This window comes from Protopterus annectens, chromosome 1.part2 (genome assembly GCF_019279795.1).
Source record: "Protopterus annectens isolate FY-2018-M chromosome 1.part2, PAN1.0, whole genome shotgun sequence".
NCBI classification, from domain to species: domain Eukaryota; kingdom Metazoa; phylum Chordata; order Ceratodontiformes; family Protopteridae; genus Protopterus; species Protopterus annectens.
The window spans coordinates 973,754,428-973,780,357 of NC_056727.1; the positions used below are offsets into that span (position 1 = coordinate 973,754,428).

The following is a 25,930-nucleotide window of genomic DNA, read 5'->3' on the forward strand; positions in this document are numbered from 1 at the left end:
TGAAAGAATAGCCAAAAAAGATGAGAATAGAAATAGCAATAATAACAATGCTACTTCTAATAATAATGGCAATTCAGGAAATAATTCTAAAAATAAATTTTTTTTTCAGTCCAAGTCGAAAAAGAATGGGCAACAACAGGTGCCCAGGTATCAAACACAGAAGAGAAGGAAGAATCGGAACAAAGGGAAGAGGTAATTAATATCTCACCTAGTTCTGATACACTTTTCGATTCTGTGTCTTTAAGGGAAACTGTTGAAATTATTTTGAACTCAAGTGGTGATTTCAAGATTTTCAACTATTCTGATTTCAAACCTGATAAGAAGTTGGTTGATGTCTTAGCGAAAGGCCTAAATTTTGTACCCTATTGTAATAGTGACGCAGCTAAAACTTTAGCAGATTTGAAACTTTTCACGAGAAAGTTGAACTTGAAGGTCATGTTTAACAACACCTCTAGCTTAGTTAGTGATTTAAGAATAGCTAGTGTATTTAACCCACCTTTGCATCCTCTAATTAATTTATATGAGAAAATATGTGAAAATGACATTCGATGTTCACTGCAAAGGCGGAATAATTCTACTAACCCTAAGAATAATCTATCAGAAGTGGAACGTGATATGCTAGATAGTTTAAAATTTGCAAATATATGGATTTGTAAACCTGATAAGGGTGGGGGTCTTGTTTTTTTCAACAAAGATGATTATACTTCAAAAATATTACACTTCCCCAGCTTATTCAGAGGTTTCATTAAATGAAGTTAATGGTGCTTATCAGAAACTTAATGGGTATGTGAGAAATTTGTTTCTGGAAAATAGAAATGATTTGGATTTGTTTAACTATCTAAAGCTGACCTTTCCCTTGACTCCAAAATTATTTGGTCTACCGAAAATACATAAATCTTTAACTGATCCACCTTGGAGACCAATAATTGGACGGCAGACATTCCATAACTTATGGATGTGCCAAGTATATTGATCTTAAAATAAAAAAAAATTTAGAAAATCAAAAGCAGATTTGTAAAGATTCATGGGCTTTTTTGGAAGCTATAAATAAAGTGGATTTTAATCCTGCACTTAATTTCCTAACAATAGATGTCCGTGATCTTTACACTTGCATCCCTCAAGATACTGGATGTGAATGGGTTAGGGATTTTCTACTTGATAGAGGAATGCCAGGTAATGAAGTGGATGTTTTGCTTTACCTGTTGGAATTAGTTTTAACGAATAATTTCTTCACTTTTGATCATAAATATTTCATACAGAAAACAGGCATAGCAATGGGTTCCCCATGTGGTGGAACCTTTGCTAATGCCGTTATGGCTGCCTGGGAAAGGAATTTTTTATTCAAATCACCCCTCTTTATGGACAAGGCAGTATGGTATACACGCTACCTTGATGATATTTTCATTTTGTGGAATGGGGATAAATTGAGTGTGGACGCCCTTATTATGGAGATGAATAATTCTACTAATTTTCTTGAATTCACATTTGATTTTCAAGAAAATACAATCACATATTTAGATGTTTTGCTAAGTAAGAATTATGATTTAGGAACTTTCACATCTAGAATATTTAGAAAATCTACTTATTCTAATTCGTTTCTCCATTTTTCTAGCTGCCATCCCCCTCACCAAAAACGAGGTGTAGTGAAAGGCCAGTTAGTCAGGGCAGCTAGAATGTCTACTTTGGAGAACGACTTTCTAGATGAATGTGACATTTTATTTAAAATGTTCTCAAGTAAGGGATATCCACCTTTGTTAATTAATGAAATAACTAGAGAAGTTTCATCTAAGAGAAAATATGGGGTTTTCCAACCTATTTTGAACTTTACAATCAATATGGGTGATAATGAGATGAATAATGATTTGGATGAAAATTTTTTGAACATTTCCAGTTCAATGCTTGTTCAATATATGCATTCTACTATAGATTGGTGCCTATATAATCCGTACTACACCTATTTCATTACTACATTTTCTAGAGATGCATTCAATATTAAGTCTATCATTATTAAAAATTGGTCATTTTTATTAGAAGATGTTTCTCTAAAAGATTGTCTAGGGGCAAGACCTAATGTCACCTTTAGAAGAGCAAGAAATATAAAAAATATTTTAGAACTAGAACAAAGCAAGACATATAAAACACACTATGGGATGTTTAAAAGTGAGAGTTGCAGTATGTGTAAGTACATTTCTGTGGCTAAATATTTTGAGATTAATGAGAACAAGTATTTCCTGAAAGACAAATACAATTGCAATAGTAAAAGTGTTGTTTATTTGGCTTTATGTAATCAATGCCCCTCCTATTATATCGGTAAAACCGATAGAGCAATAAAAACCAGAATTTATGAACATGTACATGCCATTGCAAAATCTAATCAAACAAATGCTTTAGCTAGACATGTTCTAGCCTTTCCCAAGCATGATTTTAGATTTTTAGTGGTGGAAAGGATTCATGATAGTGGGAGGGGGGGACCTACCTCTTTACTTCTGGAAGAGAGGGAATTATTATGGCAATTAAAATTGAATGCTTCTGTTTTTCCTGGATTAAACGATACCATTTCAATCATGAGCCTACTAAAACTAAAGGCTTTATTTAGATAGGATCATTGCCATTTATTATTGAAATATTAATTTTTATAAAAAATGTTGAATTTTATATGTATTATATATATATATATATATATATATATATATATATTACACACACACATTTTTAAATTTAACAGGATGTGATGTTATTTACTTTTTTGTATTTAAATGACAATTTCCCTTTGTATTTATCTGATGAAGTTTATCAATTGAGTATAAACGAAAGCGCTAATTCTATTCTTGTGATTGTGTTGTGGTGTTTTTTTACCTTTTCGTTTTGTTTGGACATTTTACTTGATACTTGTTTACATCACAGAAAAGGCTTAGATTAGGTAATGTTAGTGCTGTTTGTTTTGTGACTGTACAGCACATCCATCAGGGCTGGATCGAAGAATGCCTTGCAGGTTAGGCAAAGATCACCCCACAGTACTCTGTAGGAGACTGAGTACAAGGACAGAGCAGTCCACATAGGACCTTTACACCATATATTCTTTTAATGAGGAACCTCTGTAGCTGTTCCAGCTGTCACAAACGCCTGGTCAATTACATGTCGAAGGTACAGAGTACTTTACATGTCGAAGGTACAGAGTACTTTACTATTGGTCTAATGAGTGCAGAGTATAGTTGGACTATGATTGACTTGGATATGGGTGTTATGCCCTTACCCATAAATTGCGCCGTGTAGAAGGATTTGGTCACTACATGGATACAGGTTACTGTCAACCTAAGCTTCCAAGTCCTTACCGCTGAGTCTGTTCTTAGGGAAGTGTCAGTGTTGTATTTTGCAGGGATGGTTGTCTTCTTTAAGGGTATAATTATCCATCTTTTTGCTTTGAGTTTCAAGCCATGGCACTAGCACCAGCTGTGTGTGTCAAACTGTCCTACAGGATATCTACATCTTTGAAGGATTCAGTGCCTGCACCCAGCTTGCAATAAGCAGCAAATCCCGTCAGCCAAAGGCCCTTAACATTTGCCTCTACTTCACAGAAGTATATTCCAAACAGGAGAAGTCCCAGTACTGAAACCCTATGGGATACCAGTAGTACCCCACCCTAACGTAATGCATCCTGTCATCTAGCTATCCATTGGGTGAGAGAGGGATTTATGCCTAAATTTGTGAGTTTGTCTATTAACACCTGAGTGAGGTACTGTTGTCAAATGCCTTTGCCAGGTCAGGGTAGGCAGTATGTACAGTTTTACTCTCATCCATGGCTCTAGTGACTCTCTCAAAGAATTCCACCAAGTTTAGTAGGCATGACCAGCCCTTGCAGAAACCAAGTTGGGATAGGGTCCAGTGTTTGAAGATTGCCTGCCTCTGTTTATCAGGTCCACAATAATTCTTTCCATGGCCTTGCATATACAATAGATATAAAAAGTTTATACACCCATTAAAATGCCAGGCTTTTGGACCACAGTAAATAATTTCAAAACTTTTCCCACCATTAATGTGACCTATAACCTGTACAATTCAACTGAAAAACAAACAAATCTGCTAGGGGAAAAATGTAAAAAATAAAAAACGTACAATAAGTTGGCAGAGAAATGGTAGAAGAATTTCCAGTGGGGTGTGAGGACTGGAGAAAAATTTATCAGTCAGCAAATTAGCTATAACCACCTGGTCTGGTATAAAAGTTCCATTATTTGTTCAGCACACTGTTGGGTGTTCCCCTTAAGGTTGCATACATAACTGAAAAATGCCTTCAAGTTATCTCCTTATACTGGGAGGCTATTTTTCCTAAACATTGTTTTTTTTGTGGACTTAAATTAGCCCCCCCCCCCCAAGTTAATTGTTGAGATTTGAGTTTTGTTTTCTGGACACTGCCCTTACCTTTTGGATAGAGTTTTCCCTCTTGTTGTATAACCTTTTCATACTGGGGTCCACCAAGGGGGTCTGTTTTAGGAATATGCCCTACATTTGTTTGGTACTGCTGTTTCTATGAATTTATTTACATGCTTGTACAAGATTCCATAAACACTCCCATGTAGGCCACCTAGTTAGAAGAGCTTTGCTTAATAGGAGGTAGTTAGCCTTGGAAAAGTTCTTAAAAGTTTATGGCGATTGCCAGGAGTTCAGCTTTTTTATTTCAAGCGTGACTGCTTTGTGATCTGGCCAGAGAGGACAACAGTGGGGGGATGCAACATTCCCTCATGTTTGTGAGTACCAGATCCAAGATTATCTACACCCTAACAAATACACGGCTAGATGTTCCAGGGTGTTTTCCACTGAAACTCCAGGAATCTTTGAACCTGCATGTTAGTGGCTGTATATGTATCCCAGTTTATGGTGGACTGTTGATATCCCTCATGAATACGGTGTTGAGCTGAAATGCGAGCGACTCCAGCACATTCAAGTATGTGGTACGGTTATTCCAGGTCATAGATGGGGGCCTACAGCTAGCAAGGATATGGTAATGAACTCAACCAAAGTTTAGATGGACATGGAGTAGCTCAAGCATGTCACTCCATTTGACCAATCTTAAGATGTGCTTACTTTTTATACATATTCACTCTAGTCTCTTCTTGTGCAGTAGCTGGTCTAAATGTATGGAAGGCATTATAGCCTTGTTCTGCCAGGGTACCTTCCATGGCTTTAAATCACGTCTCAGTAACTGCACAGATAACACTCTCCAGAGTGAGGAGTGCTTCCAGGGAGTGGAGCTTCTTGTTGAGACTCCAAGCACCGAGCAGCAACACATCTTGGATAGAGTTTATTATGTTGGAACGTTTATCAAGTTGGCATTGCCTAAAAAAAGGCACAATAGAAGTAGAGGTTTTGGCCAATATCCGAAAGCCTAGTGGGAACAGGTGCAGACTTTGCCTGGCAAAGCAGCATAGTCTGTCGATCATGTCCTCCAAAGAAAAATACTGGACCACCTTAAAATGAAAGCCAATTGTAAAGTCGATCATCTTCTATTTATAATGTGGTGTCATCCTTGGAGAAGGTAGAATGCTGCTCACTGCTAGGCTCATACCTGCAGAGAACACACAATCTAAAAGCTCTTAGTCCAAGGAGATACTCTCAGATCATTAACACCTACGTGGTCTATGACCAAGTCATACTACTTGTGGTTAAAGGTCCTGAGCGGATGTGTGATCTGAAGGATCCTTACCCCTGACAAGCAACTGAGAGACTTCCCTCCTTGCTCAGCCTGGTGAGGGGGCAGTAGTGTATCCCACAACAGTCTCTCCAGTGACGAACTTATTTGGTTGTGTGGCAGTTTGGCTTAAGGGCTTACAAGTTGAGACACTGAGATGTGGTTGAGGGTTGTCCTGGGGAGTGTTCTCTTTGAAGTGCATTTGAGGGAGGCTTTTGAGGTTTGAGTGGCCTGAATTTAACAACCTCAGCACACATGAGTTTGTCTGAGCCACAGTAAATAATATGTGCGTGTTACTCGCAACCTGTTTGGAGGTATCGGTGTCTGTATGCAAGAGCTTTGCCTCCAAAAGATATACTGTAACTACCCTCTCTTGCATACTGTATCAGTCTGCTTGAGAAAAAGTGGTTGTCAGTTAACATGAGGCAACTGCAACATTTTCTCAGGATGCCCATTTCCATCAGGCTGCCTACAACAGAAACACTAGAAAAGTGCTCATCCCTGGCTGTGGATCCTTACAAGGGGTAGTGCAATTGGGAATTGGAGTTTTTGGGATGGGAGGAGAAGCCTTGAACCTCACTCTTGGGGTAATAATTCTCAACAGGCAAACTAGCTGCTCTACACTCAGACAGAACCCCCAGTTTAACATTTCATTCTAAGGATGACACACTCAGTAATGTAGCTGCTCTACACTCAGACAGAACCCCCAGTTTAGCATTTCATTCTAAGGATGACACACTCAGTAATGTAGTACAAAAAAAAATTAAATTACCAGCTGTGATAATAGAAACCACAGCATTCCGGTCTTCCATTAACAAAGGAAGTGTGATACCTGTTGAACCACTGAAACATGACAACATTATCGTTACTTAAATTATCAAGTACAACACACAAATTTTACAAGAGAAGTGTGTGCATTCAGAGAAAAGATCATACTGGGAGAGAACAGCTGCTAACATACGTTAGGAAGAAGGGACTGATGTGCAATACCACAAAAAACTAGGAGGGTTAGAATTTTACTTAATGTCTTACACCGTTATTTTTTTATATACCAAGTAGGCTGCAGAAGACACTCTCACGGGTGTTGATTAGGTTTGGGGCTTAGTGCAGAATGGGATGCAGATGAGCCAAGATATAGGAAAGCATGGTTAGGTCTACTTTTAAAACAAGCCAAAAAATAAAACTCGGAAGTGGAAATCAAGGACTGAACCTAGCTTTAACAACATCACAATCATGACTGATTGTAACAGCAGAAAGTGAACAGGTGAGAATGGCGACTTATCAAAAAAATACATTAATAAATGGTTATATGCACACGGATTATATACACATGCATACATTTATATTACATATGTGAAAAACAAGGAAGTGGGATTAAGCAATAGAAATGTCGGGGGTAGGGTCATGATCACCCTGGTTAGACAACTAGAGAAATTGTGGCTAAAAATGGAGATGCCGGAGAAGGACATTTAAGGTACTTGCGTATTATCACAACCACATTTCTCACGGCAATAGTGGTTGGTTCCTGAGCCTGAAATATGTTCCTTAATGCCGATAAAATGTTACATGGTGCGTTTTCTTTAACAGTCCAGGCTGTTTTCTGAATCACTGATAAAATGTTAAAAAAAAAAAAAAAATGCTGTTGGTTTATGTAGTGTACTGCCACAGCATGTCTGTTATTCCAACTCCACCTACTGAACGTTCCTTTTTTCCTGAGAGCAAATGCAGTCAAATGACTGTTGTAATGAAATTTGTCCATCACAACTCTGCCATTATTCAAGTGTGACTCGTAGAAGACAGTATGTTGCTTAGTTTAAGAAACATGTAGCGTGACACTCCGCTTTCCTAGAGAAAAAAAAAAAGACCATTTTGAAGCAGTGCTAACTGCACTTGCAGAGAAATGCGCACCACATAGAAAGACAAACACATACAAAGAGCAATCAACATTGTTACAGCACTACTGAAATTTTGTTTGAACATGCCAGCATCACACAAACAAAATCAGTACTGCCAACTTATTCCTTGAAAACCGAAACCACAATCACCTGTCAACCTCACCCCTGCTCACTTTTTAAAAGGATTACTTAAGGCAACTTATGCATTGCACTGGCTGTTTGTATGTGTACACATTTATACAAAAGTAGTAGTTCACCCAAACCATATTTCCTGTTTGAGGAACGAATCCTTCGGTGAAGGAAAACACAATGTCCAAATATCACATTCATCACTCACACAGCATCTGTGACACTTCAAGCATGTCTGTAATGTACGCAAAAAGGGGAAGATGCCTTTATCAAGATTTTGTGTTCCTGAATGTAATCCCCACTTCTTAGCCACCAGTAAGGAGGTGGAATAACACCTTAATGTTTTATGCGGTCCTTTGTAGTCAAAGCAATTTTTGCAACCGCGGAAGTGTGGTTGCGATAATACGTACCACATTTAATAAGTGTATTAACTACAAGAAAGTAAAATGAACGACTAATTTTTAATCATATGAGAAAAGCTAAAATAATGTAATGTTTAAATGGCTGACTAATGTTTGTAAAATGTTTTAAAAAAACACTGATGCTGAATAAAGCTGGTTTACAAAAAAAATAAAATGATACAATGCAGTTAACGAAAACTAATTTTTACACTGCACAAACAGAAATTATTCCCGAAAACTTTTAAACTCGTTATTGAAGACTTCAGTTAAAGCCATTAAATTAAGTTTACAGACAAATGCTGGCAACTTAAGAATATTGTGGGATATATTCAGACAATGTTTTGCAAATGGTTTACAACGTGTGTGTGTGTGGGGGGGGGGGCATACTACTGCAATAATCCTGTAGTCAGAGTTGAAGAATAGGGAATTTGAGGAACTGTGGTTACATGAATTCATTTCTATGAAACAAAAAAATAAGTCAGAAATATTTCAACAATGTTAAACGTTATTAGTTTTTATGTGGAAAATATAAGTTTAAAACCAGCCTGTTCATGGCAAACAATATAAACAGGGCCATAAAAGTACATTTTAGAACAGCAAGTACCTACCCCACACACACTGCTACTCAAACTAAATCCTAGTTAAGGAAAAATCTATTTTGCAACCCACATTCCAAGATAAAGTAATAAGAAAAGCATAACATACACATAAAAAGACATACATAAAAGACTTAACTAAAATCACTTTCAGCTAACTAGTCCAATACAGCCTTCATCAGGTCTATGACAAGAACTAAAAGCAATAAAAACACACAATCATAATCAAACTATAAATACTACCTAGTGAATAAAAAAAATGTATATAATGAATACCCATCCATGTGTTAGTGTGCCTAAAAACTAAGTTATTAACGGCTGAGAAAAAATGTCAGTGCTTTACAAAAATAAAAATATCATGGCAGTTTTCATGTTTACAGCCCCAAAAAAGTGTTTACACAATGAAAAAAAAAAAACAAAACAAAACTACAGAAAACAGTGCATAAAGTAAACTAGTAATGTAAAGTGTGTGGAGGTGTGTGCATGAGCATCCACCAGTATGGTAAATGGGAGAGTGGTGGTTTCATGGCAGAAGCAGAGATTACAGCAGAAGTTACAAAGAGCGAGAGGTTCACAGCACTTCTTGATAAACCAAGATCTTAAGATAGCTTTGTATGGAATTTCATCCAACAGTTTGTCAATTTCCTTGATTTTTTTTTTTTTTTTTTTAAGAACAGAAACGAGAGGATTACACAGGTGCTGGAGATCTGTACTAGGGCAAGTGGTGATTAAAGGAAGACATCTACTTAAACACAAACAATGCATCTCAAGCATACACACACACTTATACATTATACAAGAGACACACCAATAAAATTCAGAAAAATCAGTGCATATCAAACAGCACTTACTGTACACACTGAAGAGTACTGTCAAGGTATGGAAGCCTACCAGCCTCCAAAAATCGGACTGGAGAGTGAGCAATGCTAACACCACATGACAGTACAGAAGTAGAACACCACAGGACAGTACAGAAGTAGATTTAAGTACAGTTGCCACTTTTGCAGATGCCCGGGGGTACTTTTTTTTTTTTTTTTTAAATTAAAACATCACAGCAATGTGTTTTTACATATGAAATTATTAACTTACACAGCTAGAGGAAAAAACAGGAAACGTTTGCTTTCTTATTCCCCCTGCTTTGACTGGGCACAACTGCCCAAACAGGGACTGTCTCGCATAAAGGACAAGTGATAACCACAGGTTTAAGGAGGTAAAACAAGCAGGGGGCAAGAAAACGAACAATACTAGTTAGGCAAGCATAAACTAATTTCAAATAAGCTGCACACACCACTGTCACGGATACTAAATACCTAATATTCAGCTTCTGCAACTTTGATATCCTGTAAAAGCACGCAAAAGAATGTCCATGCTGAAACCTAGAACTACACACATTCACATAATCTGAAAACCCAAAGACCCACCTTTCAAGTATTCAACCCTACCACCTTTAGCCTCTGTGCCAAAATGATCTAAACAATAATAATATCCACATAGATTACAGTTAGAAAAGTCAACTTAGAGACACAAATGTCTGACAAAAGTAAAAGGCACTAACACGGGCTGCTGCACTATTATAGCACACAAGGAAAACACAACTGATTAACAAATAAAAAACATGGAAACCAACGGTACCCGACTTGCATCAGAGCTCAATTGAAACGCATGCAAACATAGTAGTTTCATCACTGGCAAGGCCTATTACATCTTTTGAACGTATCAGGCAACCCACACAAGCATTATTCAACATTTATTTACTGATCCTGAATTGGTATGTAGGAGATTTAGGACAACGGACCTCAAAATGTTATGCTAAATGCAAAGGTAAGTGGCAAAAGGCTTAACAGGAGGACAAGGGGAAAACCAGGGCGTTACCAAACGTTTCCAACTAATAAAAAAACAAATACCGCTCCGTCTACAGCTACCAATTAACTGTTTTGTCTATATGTAAAACAGTATGTTAAATAAGGTCACATGCAGCCAAGTGCCAATCTTACATTTCATTCTTATTTAAACATGTTTCGTTCTAAACTTCAAAACACGCTCTAACTTTCAATTAGTGGATATCCTCTTATGCTACCACCAGTCCCATTTTGCCCCATCCCCTCGTAATGCCAGAAATTACAGTTTCGTAGTTCTTATTCAGAAAATTAAGTTGAGGTGAAACCTACTATTGCGTTTTATTAAATGAGTACTTAAGTGATCCAGATTTGCAGTCTTTACCCCCTCTCCAACATAATAAAAAGTTTAAACTCGATATCTCAAATACAAACATTCGAAAAAAACGGCGAAATCTAATTCCGTCATTTTAAACACAAAGTTTCCTCATCACGCACACAAAAGACACCGCATAATTCTCCAACTGTATACCTTGATTAATCCACCGATCCTAACGCAAATTGCTCGAACTTAAAACGCCATTCAGCCTTCAAGATACAAATGACACCTGCATGGGGACACCTAGCAAGTCAAGACATTGCCTCTTCCCTCTCAGCCTCAACGCATGCGCATACAACGTGCACCCCCTAGATACACCCAGCTACCCACTCATTAACCATTCCCGCTCAACCTTAACGCAAGCTGGGGTATTCTAGTCTTTTGCTAATGTTACATCTGTTAATTTGTTTACATACATGTGCGTCCTTTATCGTTTGTTGACTGCATTCAGTCTAAGGTAACAGATGTTTTGTGATGTGCTGTCTACTCGGAATTAGGCATAACGTTCAGGTGTCTCTGTTTTTATTTATTTATTTGACATTTGTTTAATGGGAAAGTCAGACTGGGTACGAGCCCATTTTCAGCGGAGGCCCCGGGGAGAAAAGCTCCACAGTACAATTTAAACAGAATAACAAATCAACATTGGTTATAAAGACTAAGGCAATCAAACAGGAGTACAATTTGCTGGTACAATAAAAGAAGAAAATAAGCAAATCTAAAGAAAGCAATGAAGTTGAACACACATTGTATAGATGATAGTAGAGAGTTCCTAATATGTATGTTACATAATAATGCATGAAAATATATTATATAATAAGTAATAAATCATAAAAACTATATACCTTTTCTGGCAAGAGACATGGGTAGTAAATTTCAGTCATAATTTTTGGTACAGATAAAAGTTAGTGTAAGAATAGAGAGACGGAACAATAGAAGATTAAGGAATTATAGAAAGGTTAGGCTACAAAGTAGGTAATGCAGCAAGGGAAGTAGAAACATAGATCAAGAAAAAAGTATTAAGACTGGGGAAAGGGGAATGCAAAAGAGTATAAGATAGCATGGAGCATGGGCAGATCCAATTATTGGTTAAATGTTCTTTCAGCCTAGACTTGAAGGAATAGTAGTACGTTATAAGAATGATTGGTTCTGGAATGTTATTCCATGATTTGGCAACACAGTGAGAATACAAACTAACACGGTTAGATCTTTGAGATTTGTAAATAGATAGTAGATACCTGTGAGAAGAGCATAGGGCATGAGATGAAATATGGTGTTGAAGTAATGATGATGTTGTTGTTGTTGTGTCTTTCTGCTTTTCTGGGTTAGGGGTCGCCACAGCGGAACTCCAGTCCGCTAATGAGTGACAGTAGATTTTTACGTGCCGACTTGCCGGGCCTGACGCACAACCTTCAATGAAGGAACGCCCATTCATGCATGTCGCCACACAGAAGACGCTCTAACTGAGAATCGAACGGAGCAACGTCTTACTGTGAGGCGCCAACGCTACCGCAGCACCACCACCGCAGTATCCAAAGTAGTTTGTGAAAATGAGGAGTTTAACAGTATTTTGTGTGTTAGTGTTAGTTGATTAAAGGTGAGAAGGTGGGGTAGTTTGAGCCAATTTTAGAGACTTGAGAGCAGAGCATTGGTGATAGTTATGAGCTTGGCCTCTAGCAAATTTAGCTATTTTAGTATAACATTGGCTACGTTTTGATTTGAGGGAAGAGTGAATAAGTGAAGTGTATAGAAGGGAGAGTAAGAGATAGGTGGTGGCAAGGGGTTACTCTTGCGGAATTGGAGATGTATTTTTTAGCCATATACATCATGCCCAATTTTTGATTAGTTTTTTTTTTTTTTTATGTTGTTACTGATATGCAGGTCAAACTTAAGACTGTTGTCGATAGTTACACCTAACAGTTTTGTGTGTGAAACCACATAGATTGAAGTATTGTTCAGAGAAGTAATAGCAAAGTTAGAAGTATCTGGAAAAAATTGTTTTGATAAAAACGTTAGTTTAGTTTTTTGGAGTTAAGTAGTAGATGGTTGCTGGTGAGCAAACACTCAATGGAACTGAATGCTTCTTGAGTTAATTTCTGTAGATGAGAAAGATTACTGGCAGAGCAGATTAATATAGAGTCGTCAGCATAGTATGTCATACTTAAAACTGGAGTCACCAAGTAATGACAACTTTTAAGGATGCAGACTTTATTTAATTCTGAAAATGCATGGTAAAGAGACTTTATTATTCTGTCACCTGATAAAGTCAGTAATACTAATATTTAAAAATTGCCCCTGATCTGAGAACTTTGTCACTGATTATTTTTGGCTTTGTCCTTGATTCTGTAGGTTGGAGGTTGAGAACTTTGTTACCAGGAACAAAGTCCATATATTAGAAACACTTTTTAAAGCGTATTCCTGCACTTTCCACATCAGTTATAAATAACAAACCCATACAGATGGATATAACATCTTCATCATATATTTAATAGGAAATTATACATTTTAGGCAGAGTTGTAGCAAGGGGAATTTGTTGTGTGGGGTGAAATGGCCATCACATGACATAACTATCCTGTGGTGCCCTTGCCCTGTCCTCTCAACCTCATGCCAGCCACACTCCAGCTCCATATTGGCCCTGCCTTCAGTTGCAAGTTGGCAGCATCCACGTGCTCAGTCTCCGACGAAATTCAGAAATAATGGCCTGCCATCTCTTGTTACACCACAGCTGCTAAGAAATGTATACGTTACTTTTTTTTTAATTGTTTAATACTTACATTTTTCTTGTATGAAATTATGTTCTTTTCAAATTTTACATTTACAAAACGCCTGCAAATCATTCACAGCCTTGTCTTGTACTCAGCAGAAGCAAAAGTGATAAAGCAGTAAAATCCATCACTGCAAAATATGTTAGAAGCTGCTCCTTCAGTTGTCACAAGTCACATCTGCAAGATGTGGCAGTATAACAATACAGAATCTTGTGACATTCTGTAAACTTTACATCTAACATCCTGGAACGTTGCCCATGTGGCAATGGATCATGGAAGAAATCCAAATTCATTCAATTTATGACATGGTGTTACTGCCTGAAGATTAAAACACATTATGTCAACATCTGGGTATCTGTTTTCACTTAACTGACCCACACCATAGCTACAAGCTGAAACAAGCAATAACATGCTAGATTTTTGTTTGCTAATGATTAGTCTACTGACTACTGGGTGTGCTGCAAATAATTATTAAGACAAACCAGTTAATCTTCCTTCCCAACCACCCCCACAGGTGTATCCAGAAATGTTCGATTTGCATAGCCACCAGGCTTCTTTGCTTTTACAATAGTCCCAAAATATATGGTCTTTTTTATAAGGTATATATCCTAATTATGGAATTAGAGATGTTGCACAAATACTAAAATGGTTACATTAGAAGTGTTTAACTAGAGAATTAGTAATATAATAGATTTGCATAATTCTGGATATATGTATCTAAAGAAGCTGGGTCACTTATATGTGTGTTTGAAGTTAAGCATTTTGTGCCCCTGTGCTGGGTGACATGTTCAATGTAAAATATATAAACTAAAGACTCTCTAAGTGCTGTTCAAGAGTTTAACGTGTGATAGTTCAGCATCAAAAACTCAGTTATTGGAACAAGTGTCTAGAGATGTCTTAAAACACATCAGACTTTCAGCATTGCTAACAAATAAAGGCAAGGAGTTCCATAATCTAACAAACCCACAGTGAAAAAAGGAACTCTGAGCTGAAGTATTAATCTTTTGTTAGGATAACAAGCAGCTGTTACTTGTAACAGCTGAATGTCTGTGTGAAGGCTGCCAGCCCAGCTAGCTGGAATTTTGTAAATAATCCTGTCACTTGTGAATAGTGATATGATTTGTATGCTTATCTTAATATAAGAAAATTATATATGTATATTAAACTACTGGTGCAGAAGTGTGGGTTGAACTGTATGTTCTGTACTGAGCTTCAAGAATGTAACCACAGTGTACCCTGCTGGAAAAGAGTAGAATGTGTATAAACTCTATGTCTATGCAAATGTATGTTTTGATGGTAAAGGCTGGAACATAGAGTTAACTTACAAACCCTCAAGAAAAGCAAAGAGTTTTATGATGGTGTTTATCTTAGCTAAGAGACAGGATGTCTAGAGCTAGGAGGTTTTTCTATTGTCTGAAAACAAAAATAATTACAAGTTTCAAAGGTAAAAGTGTTTAACTGTTTTATGACTTCCAGTTCCAGGCAAACCTCTGAGAAAAATAAGTATTTTTGACACAGAGGTGACAAAGAATGATATAATCTGAGATAACCCAGCAGAAATGTTTGATAGTAATTTAAGAACTATCTCAGAGAGTGAGTCTGTGTATTTTGCATTTGTCTTTGGACCTAGAAACATATTCTCATCAGCACTTCTCAACTGCATTTGCCTAGCTCTGTAAGTTAGTCATTTAGGGCATAGTATCTCTTAAATATAGATAGGAATACAGTAAAGATTAGTTTAGCTGTTTTCTGTATTTATGCAAGACTGTCCTGCAGTGCTGTTCTAAAATATTTCCTGTGATTCTGAACTCTGTTGTCACTGTGTTGAGTTATTGAGTATTGTCTTGTGCTTTTGTTATTTATTATTAAATATATTTAAATCTTTTAATTGTGACTAATTTATTTAGAGCTATTTAAGCTCATAGAGTACTTGCATATGCATTTAGTGACACTGTACAGGCCACTCTTAAATAGCCTTGGTCATATTTACCATTTGGATAATTGTAACATTACACAGTAGAATTGGTCACCCTTTGGGAAGGGCCTTATAGTAGCTGATAAGTAAGGGTGGTTGGGGGCATTGATTGCAACCTTATAGTCTGGGCATTAGGGGGCATAGCTAGTAAACCTGTGCCAGCCTCCCCCAGGAGTGTCTGTGTGTTTTTATATAAATCAAATCTCAAAGTGTGTATGTGTGTATCAGCTACTTGGGCAGGGACATAAAGCACTGGTTGGACAGAGAGGGTGCTGGAGGTTTAAGCTTGACCACTCAGCTGAGATCTTAACCCTATAGCTGTGCCAGTGGGGAGTCTTACTGGGTATCTGGAGAAAGAGGAAAAAAACAGCCCAATACTGACTGTGATTTCTGTATGCTGTTGAGGGAAGTTGTACTTTACTGTGTGTGTACTTATCATCCTCCCAATGTGCACATCTCTGCAGTGCAGGGGCATCACATATTAATTGTTTGGCAGTGGTGGGATATCCACATCAAATATTAATTGGTTGATAGTGGTGAGTTAGCCACATCACATATTGATTGGCTTGTAGTGGTGTGGATATCGAATTCCTGTAGCTTGTGTACAGTGATCACTGAATGTGTTTGTACTTTTAATCAGCCACACAGTGAACATTCAGCGTTCATATCACAATTATTTTATTTTTTTTGTTAGCTTAATTAGGGAGAGCAGCAAGCATGTTAGCAGAAGCTGCCAAGGAGCCAGTTTCCTGAGATGTGCTAGGCTAAAGGACTGGTGCATGCCAACCTGACTAAAGCAGACATGATTGCAGCTTTAGTCACAGCTGTATCAGAGAATAGCAACCAGGAGGACAATCAGACTGGCAGTGGAGATGTACAACTCTCAGAAAATGGACAGCTCAACCTTTCCACAGAGGACTTAAAAATCCATCTGGAGTTAAAGAGACTTGAGCTAGAGGCCAAGCATTTGAAAATAGAAGCAGTAGAGAGGCTGAGGCATCTGGAAACTGAGGAAAGTGAGGAACTACAACGTCTGAAGGCTGAGGAAAATGAGAAATTGCTATGCCTGGAAGCTGAGGAGAAGGACAGACAGAGGCAACATGAAAAGGAGATACTGACTCTTTGCCAGAGTCATGGAAATAATGGGGAAGGGAGTAACCAAACCCCAGAAGCAACAAAGGTCAGTAAATTTCTTCCACAATTTACAGAGGGGGATAAGTTTGATAGTTTCATTCATATGTTTGAGAGGGTATGTAAACAGTATGATGTTGACCAAGGGCTCTGGGTACGGTTACTGACCACCGTACTCCATGATAAAGCTGTAACTGTTCTTTCCAAACTGTCTGATAATTACTGCTTAAATTATAATGTTGTAAAAAACTTGTTTGCTAGAATTTTTTAAGTTAACACCTGACGCTTATAGAAAAAAAAAGTCTTGTGAGCATAGACACAAGGCAGATGAAAGTGTGTTTGAATATGTTTCTGAACTAAGCACTTATTTTCATAGATGGGTGAGTGGATGCCAGTTCACCACTTTTGAAGGGCTGGCAGACCTTTTGGTGAGGGAACAAGACCTTAGCACTTTGTCTGAGAACATGAGAATCTGATTAACTGATAGACAATGCGCTACTGTTGATGAGTTTGGAAAGAAGAGAGACCTATACCTAGCAAGCAGAGCATCACTGCACAGGAAAGGGACACCCAGTGCTGCTCATGGGTCTAAGGGAACCCATGGTGGGCAGTCCAGACTGCCCCAACAGAATCTACCAGTAGCAGGGCAAGCCACTAGTCCAGGTACATGTCCAGGACCTAGGGTTAAATGTTTTAAATGCAACCAGTGGGGCCATGCAGCATATAGATGTCCACAGAGGCAAGGTGGGGAACAAAAGTTGGGAGAGCAAGTAAGCGGGAATGAAAAAAATTCCAACAGCAGGTTGTCCTGAGACAACAAGGGTACCAAACTACCACAAGAGGTTATATTCTCTCTTAGTGGATGGGAAAAAGGCCATTGCTAAGGGAGACACAGCCTCTGACATAACCATTGTAAAGCCTGCAATGATTACAGAGGAGCACTACTTACCTGGTCAGTCTACTCCAGTCAGAGCTTTAGGAGGGACACCATTCCAAATACCTTTGGCTAGGGTTCACCTTGACTGGAAGGGTAGAAAAGGAAGCAAGCAGGTAGGTGCGTTTGAGGATAATCCTGCAGATGTCCTGATAAGGAATGATTTTGATAATGCGGAACCATGTGTTCATGCAGTTACATGCAGTTAGGCTTGGAGACAAGCATGTGGGTCTGGTAGCCTGGGGGAGACCTAGACAGACCACACACTTGCACCAGTAATGGTGAGGTGGTTACTTCATGGAGGGAGCTACCCTGTAGCAGTGAGACTGAAGGTGAGTCACAGCTGCTTGTGGGTACTGATGTTCCCTTGGACAGTGACTGAGAGGGAAGAGGTGAGTAGTAGTACCCAGGCTGACAGTGAGGCACCACTGTCAGATGATGCCAGACTTCCTGTGGAAGGGGAGCTGGGAAGGGTTACAAAGAGAGAGTTGAGACAGGCTCAGCTCTCAGACCCTACATTACAAGGCCTGAGAGAGGTAGCTAGTGAGACGCCTGATTCTCAAGGGAAGGGGGATTCTGTATACTGGGACAAAGGGTTACTGTATAGAGAGTGGACCCCTGAGGGAGGGCTAGAAGGTGAGGGAATACAGCAGTTGGTAGTGCCTAGACTAGAGCCTACCATCTGGCACTTCTAGCCATAGGTCACAATATTCCCTTTGCAAGTCATATGGGCAATAAACGTACAGAGACCTATTATGCAGAACTTCTATTGGCCTGGGATTTCCAGAAATGTAACAGGGTACTGCAGGACTTGTGAGCAGTACCAAAAGGTAGGCAAGACAGGAGACAAGGTGAAAGTTCTTTTGATGCCTTTGCCTGTGATTATTGAGCCATTTCAGAGGGTAGCTATGGATATTGTGGGGCCTCTGAGTACCCCAAGTTCCACAGAGAAACAGTATATGGTAGTGGTAGTAGATTATGCTACCAGATACTCTGAGGTATTGGCTCTTTCCTCCATTGAGGCAGAAAAGGTGGCAAATGCTTTGTTAGAGTTTTTCAGTAGAGTAGGTTTCCCAAAGGAAATACTGACTGACAGAGGTGCCAATTTCATGTCAGACCTGCTGGCTTGTCTGTGGAAGTACTGTCTGGTGAAGCATCTAAAGACCACCCCCTGCCATCCCCAGACTAATGATCTGGTTGAGAGGTTAAACTCTACACTCAAGACCATGCTACGGGCATTTGCAGACCAGTTTAAGAGGGACTGGGACAAATATCTGCCCCATCTGTTGTTTGCTTATAGAGAGGTGCCCCAGGAATCCATAGGTTTTTCACCCTTTGAGTTGCTGTATGGGCATAGGGTGAGGGGGCCTCTAGATATAATTCGAGATGAGTGGGAGGGTGAGTGTGAATCCCACAAGGAGTCTGTTGTGGCATATGCCCTAAACCTCTGGACAAGGCTCAGGGAACTCCTGGGCTTGGTCCAGGGGAACCTGGCAGAAGCCCCAAAGCAGAAAAAGGTCTGGTATGACAGGAATGCTTGAGCTAGAAAGTATGCTGTAGGATAGCAGGTAATGGTTCTCATTCCTGTTAGACACAACAAGCTGCAGGCAGCCTGGGAGGGACCCTACAAGGTGGTAAGGAAGGTCAGTGATGTTAACGACATGGTTGAACTGTTAGGCAGGAAACAGGCACAAATTGTACCATGTTAATATGATGAAACCTTACCATGATAGGGAGGCCCTTGTGCTAATCATTTGCAGTGGATTGCAGGTGGAGTCTGAGGGAGATCTGGTGACTGATCTCCTCAGTCAGGCTCAGACTGATACCTCAGTGGAAGGGATAGCAATGTCCCAGCAGCTCTCTCCAACCCAGGTTCGAGAAATCCTAGCATTGTTACGGGGTTTGGGGACATGTTCACTAGGAAACCAGGGTGCACCCACCTGGTGCAGCACCATGTGGATACAGGACCCCAAAGGCCTATTAAGCAGGTCCCTTATAAGGTGCCTGAGAGAGTTAAACAGACTCTGAAGGAGGAGATACAGGAAATGTTGGAACTAGGAGTAATTTAGGAGTCCAGCAGTCCCTGGGCCTCCCCAGTGGTGCTGGTACCAAATAAGGATGCCAGCACCAGGTTCTGTGTGGACTACAGGAAATTAAATTGTCACACAGACTCAGATGCTTATCCCATGCCTAGGACAGATGAAACCCTAGTGCAGCTGGATGGGGCTAAGTATATTACCACCATTGACCTTACCAAGGGTTACTGGCAGGTGCCCTTGACTCCCAGTGCTAGAGGGATGTCAGTCTTTGTGACTCCTTTTGGCTTGTATGAGTTTACAAAGATGAAACAAATGATGAAAAATCCCCCAGGGACTTTTTAGAGGCTGGTAGATCATTTCCTAGTAGGAGCAGGAGATTTTGCCTTTACTTACCTAGATGATATTGTCATCTACAGCCATTCCTGGCAACAGCACCTTCAGCATGTCAGGGAGGTGCTGGGCAGACTACAGAGGGCAGGGTTGACCATTAAGCCCAGCAAATGTCAGGTGGGTATGGCTGAGGTCTCCTACCTGGGACATAGAGTAGGGAGTGGTAAGATCAGGCCAGAACCTGCCAAAGTGGAAGTCATTCAGACATGGGCTGCACCTGTTACCAAAAAGCAGGTGAGGGCATTTGTAGGGATAGCAGGGTACTACAGAAAGTTTGTCCCCAGTTATAGTAGTATAGCTGCTCCTCTAAATGACCTGACAATAAAAAAACAGACCAAATAAGGTAGTGTGGACCCAACCATGTGAGTAGGCATTCCAGAAGCTTAAAGAAGCCTTGGGAGGGACCCCCTGTGTTAGCCAGTCCAGATTACACAAATAATTTGTTGTGCAGGTGGATGCTTCGAACCATGGGCTGGGGGCTGTACTTAGCAAGACTTCTTCAGAGGGAGAAGAGCACCCAGTGGTTTAACTCAGTTGTAAGCTCCAACCCAGGGAGGAATGCTATGCAGCTGTAGAAAAGGAATGTCTAGCCATAGTGTGGGCACTGCAGAAACCTCAGCCTTATCTGTATGGAAGGAAATTCACTGTAGTTACAGACCAAAATCCCTTATCATGGTTACATCTAGCCAGCCAGGAAAATGCCATTACTAAGGTGGAGCCTAGGGTTCCAAGCATATGATATGGCAGTGCAGCACTGCAGTGGGGATAGCAATGCCAATGCAGATGATCTCTCAAGACAGGGAATGGGTAAGGTATTCCCAGATAGGCTCAACCCTCTCAAAGAATGTTTCTCAAGGGTCACTTGAAAAACTAGCTTGAGTTTTCACGGGAGGGAAAATTGTGAAGGCTGCCAGCCCAGCTAGCTGGAATTTTGTAAATAATTCTATGTCATTTGTGAATAGTAATATGATTTGTATGCTTGTCTTACAAATGTAAAAAAAAACTATATGTTATGTGTATATTAAACTACTGGTGCAAAAGTGTGTGCTAAACTGTATGTTCTGTACTGAGTTTCAGGAATGTAATCACAGTGTACCCTGCTGGAAAAGAGCAAAAATGTGTATAAATTATATGCCTATGCAAATGTATGTTTTGATGGTAAAGGTTGGAACATACAGAGTTAACTTGCAAACCCTCAAAAATACAAATAGTTTTACAATTGTGTTTATCTCAGCTAAGAGACAGAATGTCTAGAGCTAGGAGGTTTTTCTGTTGTCTGGAAAGAAAAATAATTACAGGTTTCAAAGGTAAACATGTTTAACTATTTTACGACTTCCAGTTCCAGGCAAACTTTTGAAAAATAAGTATGTCTGACACAGAGGAGACAAAGAATAATGTAATCTGAGATAACCCAGCAGAAATGTTTGATAGTAATTTAAGAACTATCTCAGAGAGTGAGTCTGTGTATTTTGTATTTGTCTTTGGACCTAGAAACATCCTCTCATCAGCACTTCTCAACTGTATTTGCTTGGCTCTGTAAGTAAGTCATTTAGGGCATAGTATCTCTTAGATATAGATAAGAATACAGTAAAGATTAGTTTAGATGTTTTCTGCATTTATGTGAGACTGTCCTGCAATGTTGTTTTAAAATAATTCCTGTGATTCTGAACTCTGTTGTCACTGTGTTGAGTTATTGAGTATTGTCTTGTGCTTTTATTATTTATTATTAAATATATTTAAACCTATTAATTGTGGCTGATTTGTTTAGAGATATTTAAGCTCTTAGAGTACTTGCATATGTATTTGGTGACAATGTACAGGCCACTCTTAAATAGCCTTGGCCTTGGTCACACTTACCATTTGGATAATGGTAACATTACACAGCAGAATTGGTCACCCTTTGGGAAGGGCCTTATAGTAGCTGATAAGTGAGGGTGGTTGGTGGCAGTGATTACTACCTTATAGTCTGGGCAGAAGGGGGCATAGCTAGTAAAACTGTGCCAGCCTTCCCCAGGAGTGTCTGTGTGTTTTTATTCTACTAATCCCCCCTCTGGCTGCTCTGCATTCCCTGGCTCTTAGCGTTTCACTGTATCCTACACTTGTGATCCAGCCCATCCTGCTCTACCCTACTGAATTGCTCCCTACTGGAAGGCCACACTAAAGAAACCTCAACCAAGGACATTCTTAAAACAATTTAAACTCCCTTCTTCTCCCAGCAAGGAACTTGTCTTGGAACTTGTGATCCAGCCCATCCTGCTCTACCCTACTGAATTGCTCCCTACTGGAAGGCCACACTAAAGAAACCTCAACCAAGGACATTCTTAAAACAATTTAAACTCCCTTCTTCTCCCAGCAAGGAACTTGTCTTGGAACTTGTGATCCAGCCCATCCTGCTCTACCCTACTGAGTTGCTCCCTACTGGAAGGCCACACTAAAGAAACCTCAACCAAGGACATTCTTAAAACAATTTAAACTCCCTTCTTCTCCCAGCAAGGAACTTGTCTTGGAAGTATGTGTTATTCCTAACCTTGTAAAACTTTCAGGTAGTAGATACCTACTAGTAGGTCGCAGTGTGCCTCCCTGCCAGGTTAGCCTGCAGCCAAAACTCTATCCACCCCTTTTGGTGTCTTTTGACCAACCCTCCCCTCCCTATCTATTTCTACACTTTTACTGTCTCACAATAAGCTGCCTCCCCCTTACTGGATATTAAGACTGTGTTGCTTCTAACTAACTGCTCACTAGGTGGCACTCCTCTACCTTCCTACTGTCCCTGCTTCTCCTGCCACTCTCCTCCTCATTTCACCTACCTAGTTCAATTGCTCCTCTTCTGCTGCCCTCTCCCCTACTATTTCTCACTGGACTACTTTTCCACAGTTTTGTCTTCCACTCAGCAAACACCCATCTCAATCCCTTCTCACAACCTACTATCTTCTCCTACTGTCATTCTTCCATATCCATACCCACAACTGTACTTCTCTGACAATCTCTCAACCTACTACACATCTCAGCAAACTTACCTTCTGCTCTCTCTCTCTCTCTCTCTCTACTGATTGGTTTTCCACCACTCTTTCTCCTTCTCTGGGCTCTTGTCTCTCACCTCCCACCTATCCCTTCTTAACATACTATTCCCTCTTCTGATCCTAGTTTCCTAACTCCACTCTCACTACATTCTGCTACCTTTTTCCTCCAGAACTGTCTCTCTTGTAGCATTTTTACTCTCAGCCACTACTCTGCAGCTGGACTCGGTATGTACTCTCCTTCCTTTTCTATCCTCTCACCCCTTCCCCCTCTTGCCTAACTTCTGCCCCCCACTCTATATAGCTACCTCATTCAAGGAGGTGCCATCTTTATTCTACTAATCCCCCCGCTGGCTGCTGTGCATTCCCTGGCTCTTAGCGTTTCGCTGTATCCTACGGTAAGTATATTTATGCTGGAATACAGTCTAATAGCAGAATGTAATGTTGTCTGTTCACCTTTTTGCTTTTGTTAATGTGAAGTGTGTATATTTTGCTCACCAGCTAGAAACGTCTATCTCAGCTTAGCGTTTGCACGTGGTGACTATCTCACAGCTGTTATTTTATTTTACTTTCGTTTGGCTAATCTTGCTCACCGGCTGCAGATGCTGATAACATAGAGCGCTCTGCTTGCGGAGTCTACACTCAGCCGTTGGAGCTTGTTTTTCTTACTTTTATTTTTATGTTGTCATGTTATTGAGACTTATACTATTTGTCATTTGGATAATCTCGCTTACCGGCTACAGACGCTGATTGTATAGAGCGCTAGCATTGTGGAGCCTATATTCAGCCTTTGGGAGCTTTTTTTCCTATCTTCATTGTGAGTTACATGTTATTGTGAATTTTTTTAGTTGGGCATTCGGATAATCTCACTCACTGGCTACAGACACTGATTGTATAGAGCGATAGCATTATGGAGCCTATATTTAGCCATTGGGAGCTTGTTTTTCTTACTTTCATTTATTTGGTTGTATTATTGCTAAGTGTATTATTTGTCGTTCGGCCACTATTGCACACCGGCTGCAGACGCTGAATTCATAGAGCGCTCTGCTAGTGGAGCCTTTCTTTCAGCCGTTAGGAGTTTGTTCCCTTACTTCATTTTATTTCTAGCGTGTTACCTTAACAGCTATATATCTTTGTTCCATTTGTTGTGTTCGTTTAACTTTAACGACAATAGTCTACACTCCACTGTACCTATTATCTAGCATTTAAACAAAGTTTATGATAGTGCAATACGCACAGCTGATACTTAAACAGTGACAAATTTTATTTACAAGTCTAACTCATTAAACTGAGCTGATGCTAGATCGAATTTCAACGTTACTGTAACCTAATAGAATGTATTGATTACTGCTCAACTACTTAGGGTTTTGCTCGCTGTCCCTGTAAACTGCTCTGTGGGGCTTTTTATTTTCCCAACTCCAGTTTTATATGTTGATAGACTCCTAACCTAAGTCCTCTGTGCTGCTATATCTAAATTCATTATTTAGCAAACCTGTGCAACCATATAAAGTGATATTTGGATGTTAACTGTGTGAAAACCTGTTTTGAGATGCATTTGAACTTGGTAGAGTTTTTTGTCTTATGCTCACTATGCTGCATTATCCTATTCATTAATTGCTAACCTGTGATATAACTAGTGAAATTCTATGTAGTTATACCTGGAATCTGATAGAGTTTATCATATTTTGATACAATCTAACATTCTTTCATCTCTGCTTTCTACTTAGAAAATATCTAGTACTGTTATTACTGTATGCTTGTGCACACTTGACTCTTGTCTGCCTGCTGCATAACATTTTACTCAGTTACATAATTTGTTTTTATCTCTCTCTCCTTTGCATGTTCCAGCTTGTGATCCAGCCCATCCTGCTCTACCCTACTGAATTGCTCCCTACTGGAAGGCCACACTAAAGAAACCTCAACCAAGGACATTCTTAAAACAATTTAAACTCCCTTCTTCATAGGTTCATAGGTTCATAGGTTCATACTAGGCTATCTGCCCGAGGGCATTTACAAGCCTAGCCCATCGTTTTGTGGCTTACGCCACCCCTTTAGTATGGGGAACTATACCCATTATTTTGCTGTGCCTCTGTCGAGCAGTGACACTGATGTAATCCCTGGGGTATATCTGCGATCTCCCATCCATTGGTCAAGATTTCTCTTGAACAAGGCCAGCGAGGTGCTCTGCCTCACATGTACCGGGATTTTGTTCCACAGCATAGGGAGTCTTTGGGTGATGAATCTATCCCTCCAGCACGTCCTATTAATAGCCGTATCAAGGTTTAAGTCTCCCACCCTTGTGGCTCTGATGGATCTAGATTTATTGATGTGAAACATATTCATCAAATCTGGGTTTGACATGGCCTTGTATGTCAGGCACAGGTCACCTCTGAGCAAGCGTGCGACTGAATAGAGCTGGAGTTCTTTCAGTCGGGCAGCATAGGACAGATTTTTGAGACCCTTTATCCTTTTGGTGAGGAACTTTTGTGGCCTCTCCAGCTGCTGCAAGTGTCGGGTCAGATACATTCCGAATGGGGCATTGTACTCAATCATTGGTCTGATGAGTGATGAGTAAAGGGAGACTATGACCTCCCTTGATCTAGATGAGAATCCCTTCATGATAAGGTGGGCAATGTAGAAGGTCTTCCTAACTACTTTAGCTACATGGGTGTCGAAGGAACTTGTCTTGGAAGTATGTGTTATTCCTAACCTTGTAAAACTTTCAGGTAGTAGATACCTACTAGTAGGTTGCAGTGTGCCTCC

General features: G+C 39.7%; 1 protein-coding gene across 1 annotated transcript in view; it reads right to left on the reverse strand.

The window, feature by feature from the left end:
• The window catches only part of LOC122792202 (S100P binding protein), a 779,512-nt gene extending 768,272 nt beyond the window's left edge, over positions 1–11,240 (reverse strand). The window contains exon 1 of the mRNA XM_044059933.1: positions 11,072–11,240. The gene's annotated coding sequence lies outside the window, so the exon portion shown is untranslated. The remainder of the gene's footprint in view (positions 1–11,071) is intronic.
• Positions 11,241–25,930: the final 14,690 nt, after the last annotated feature.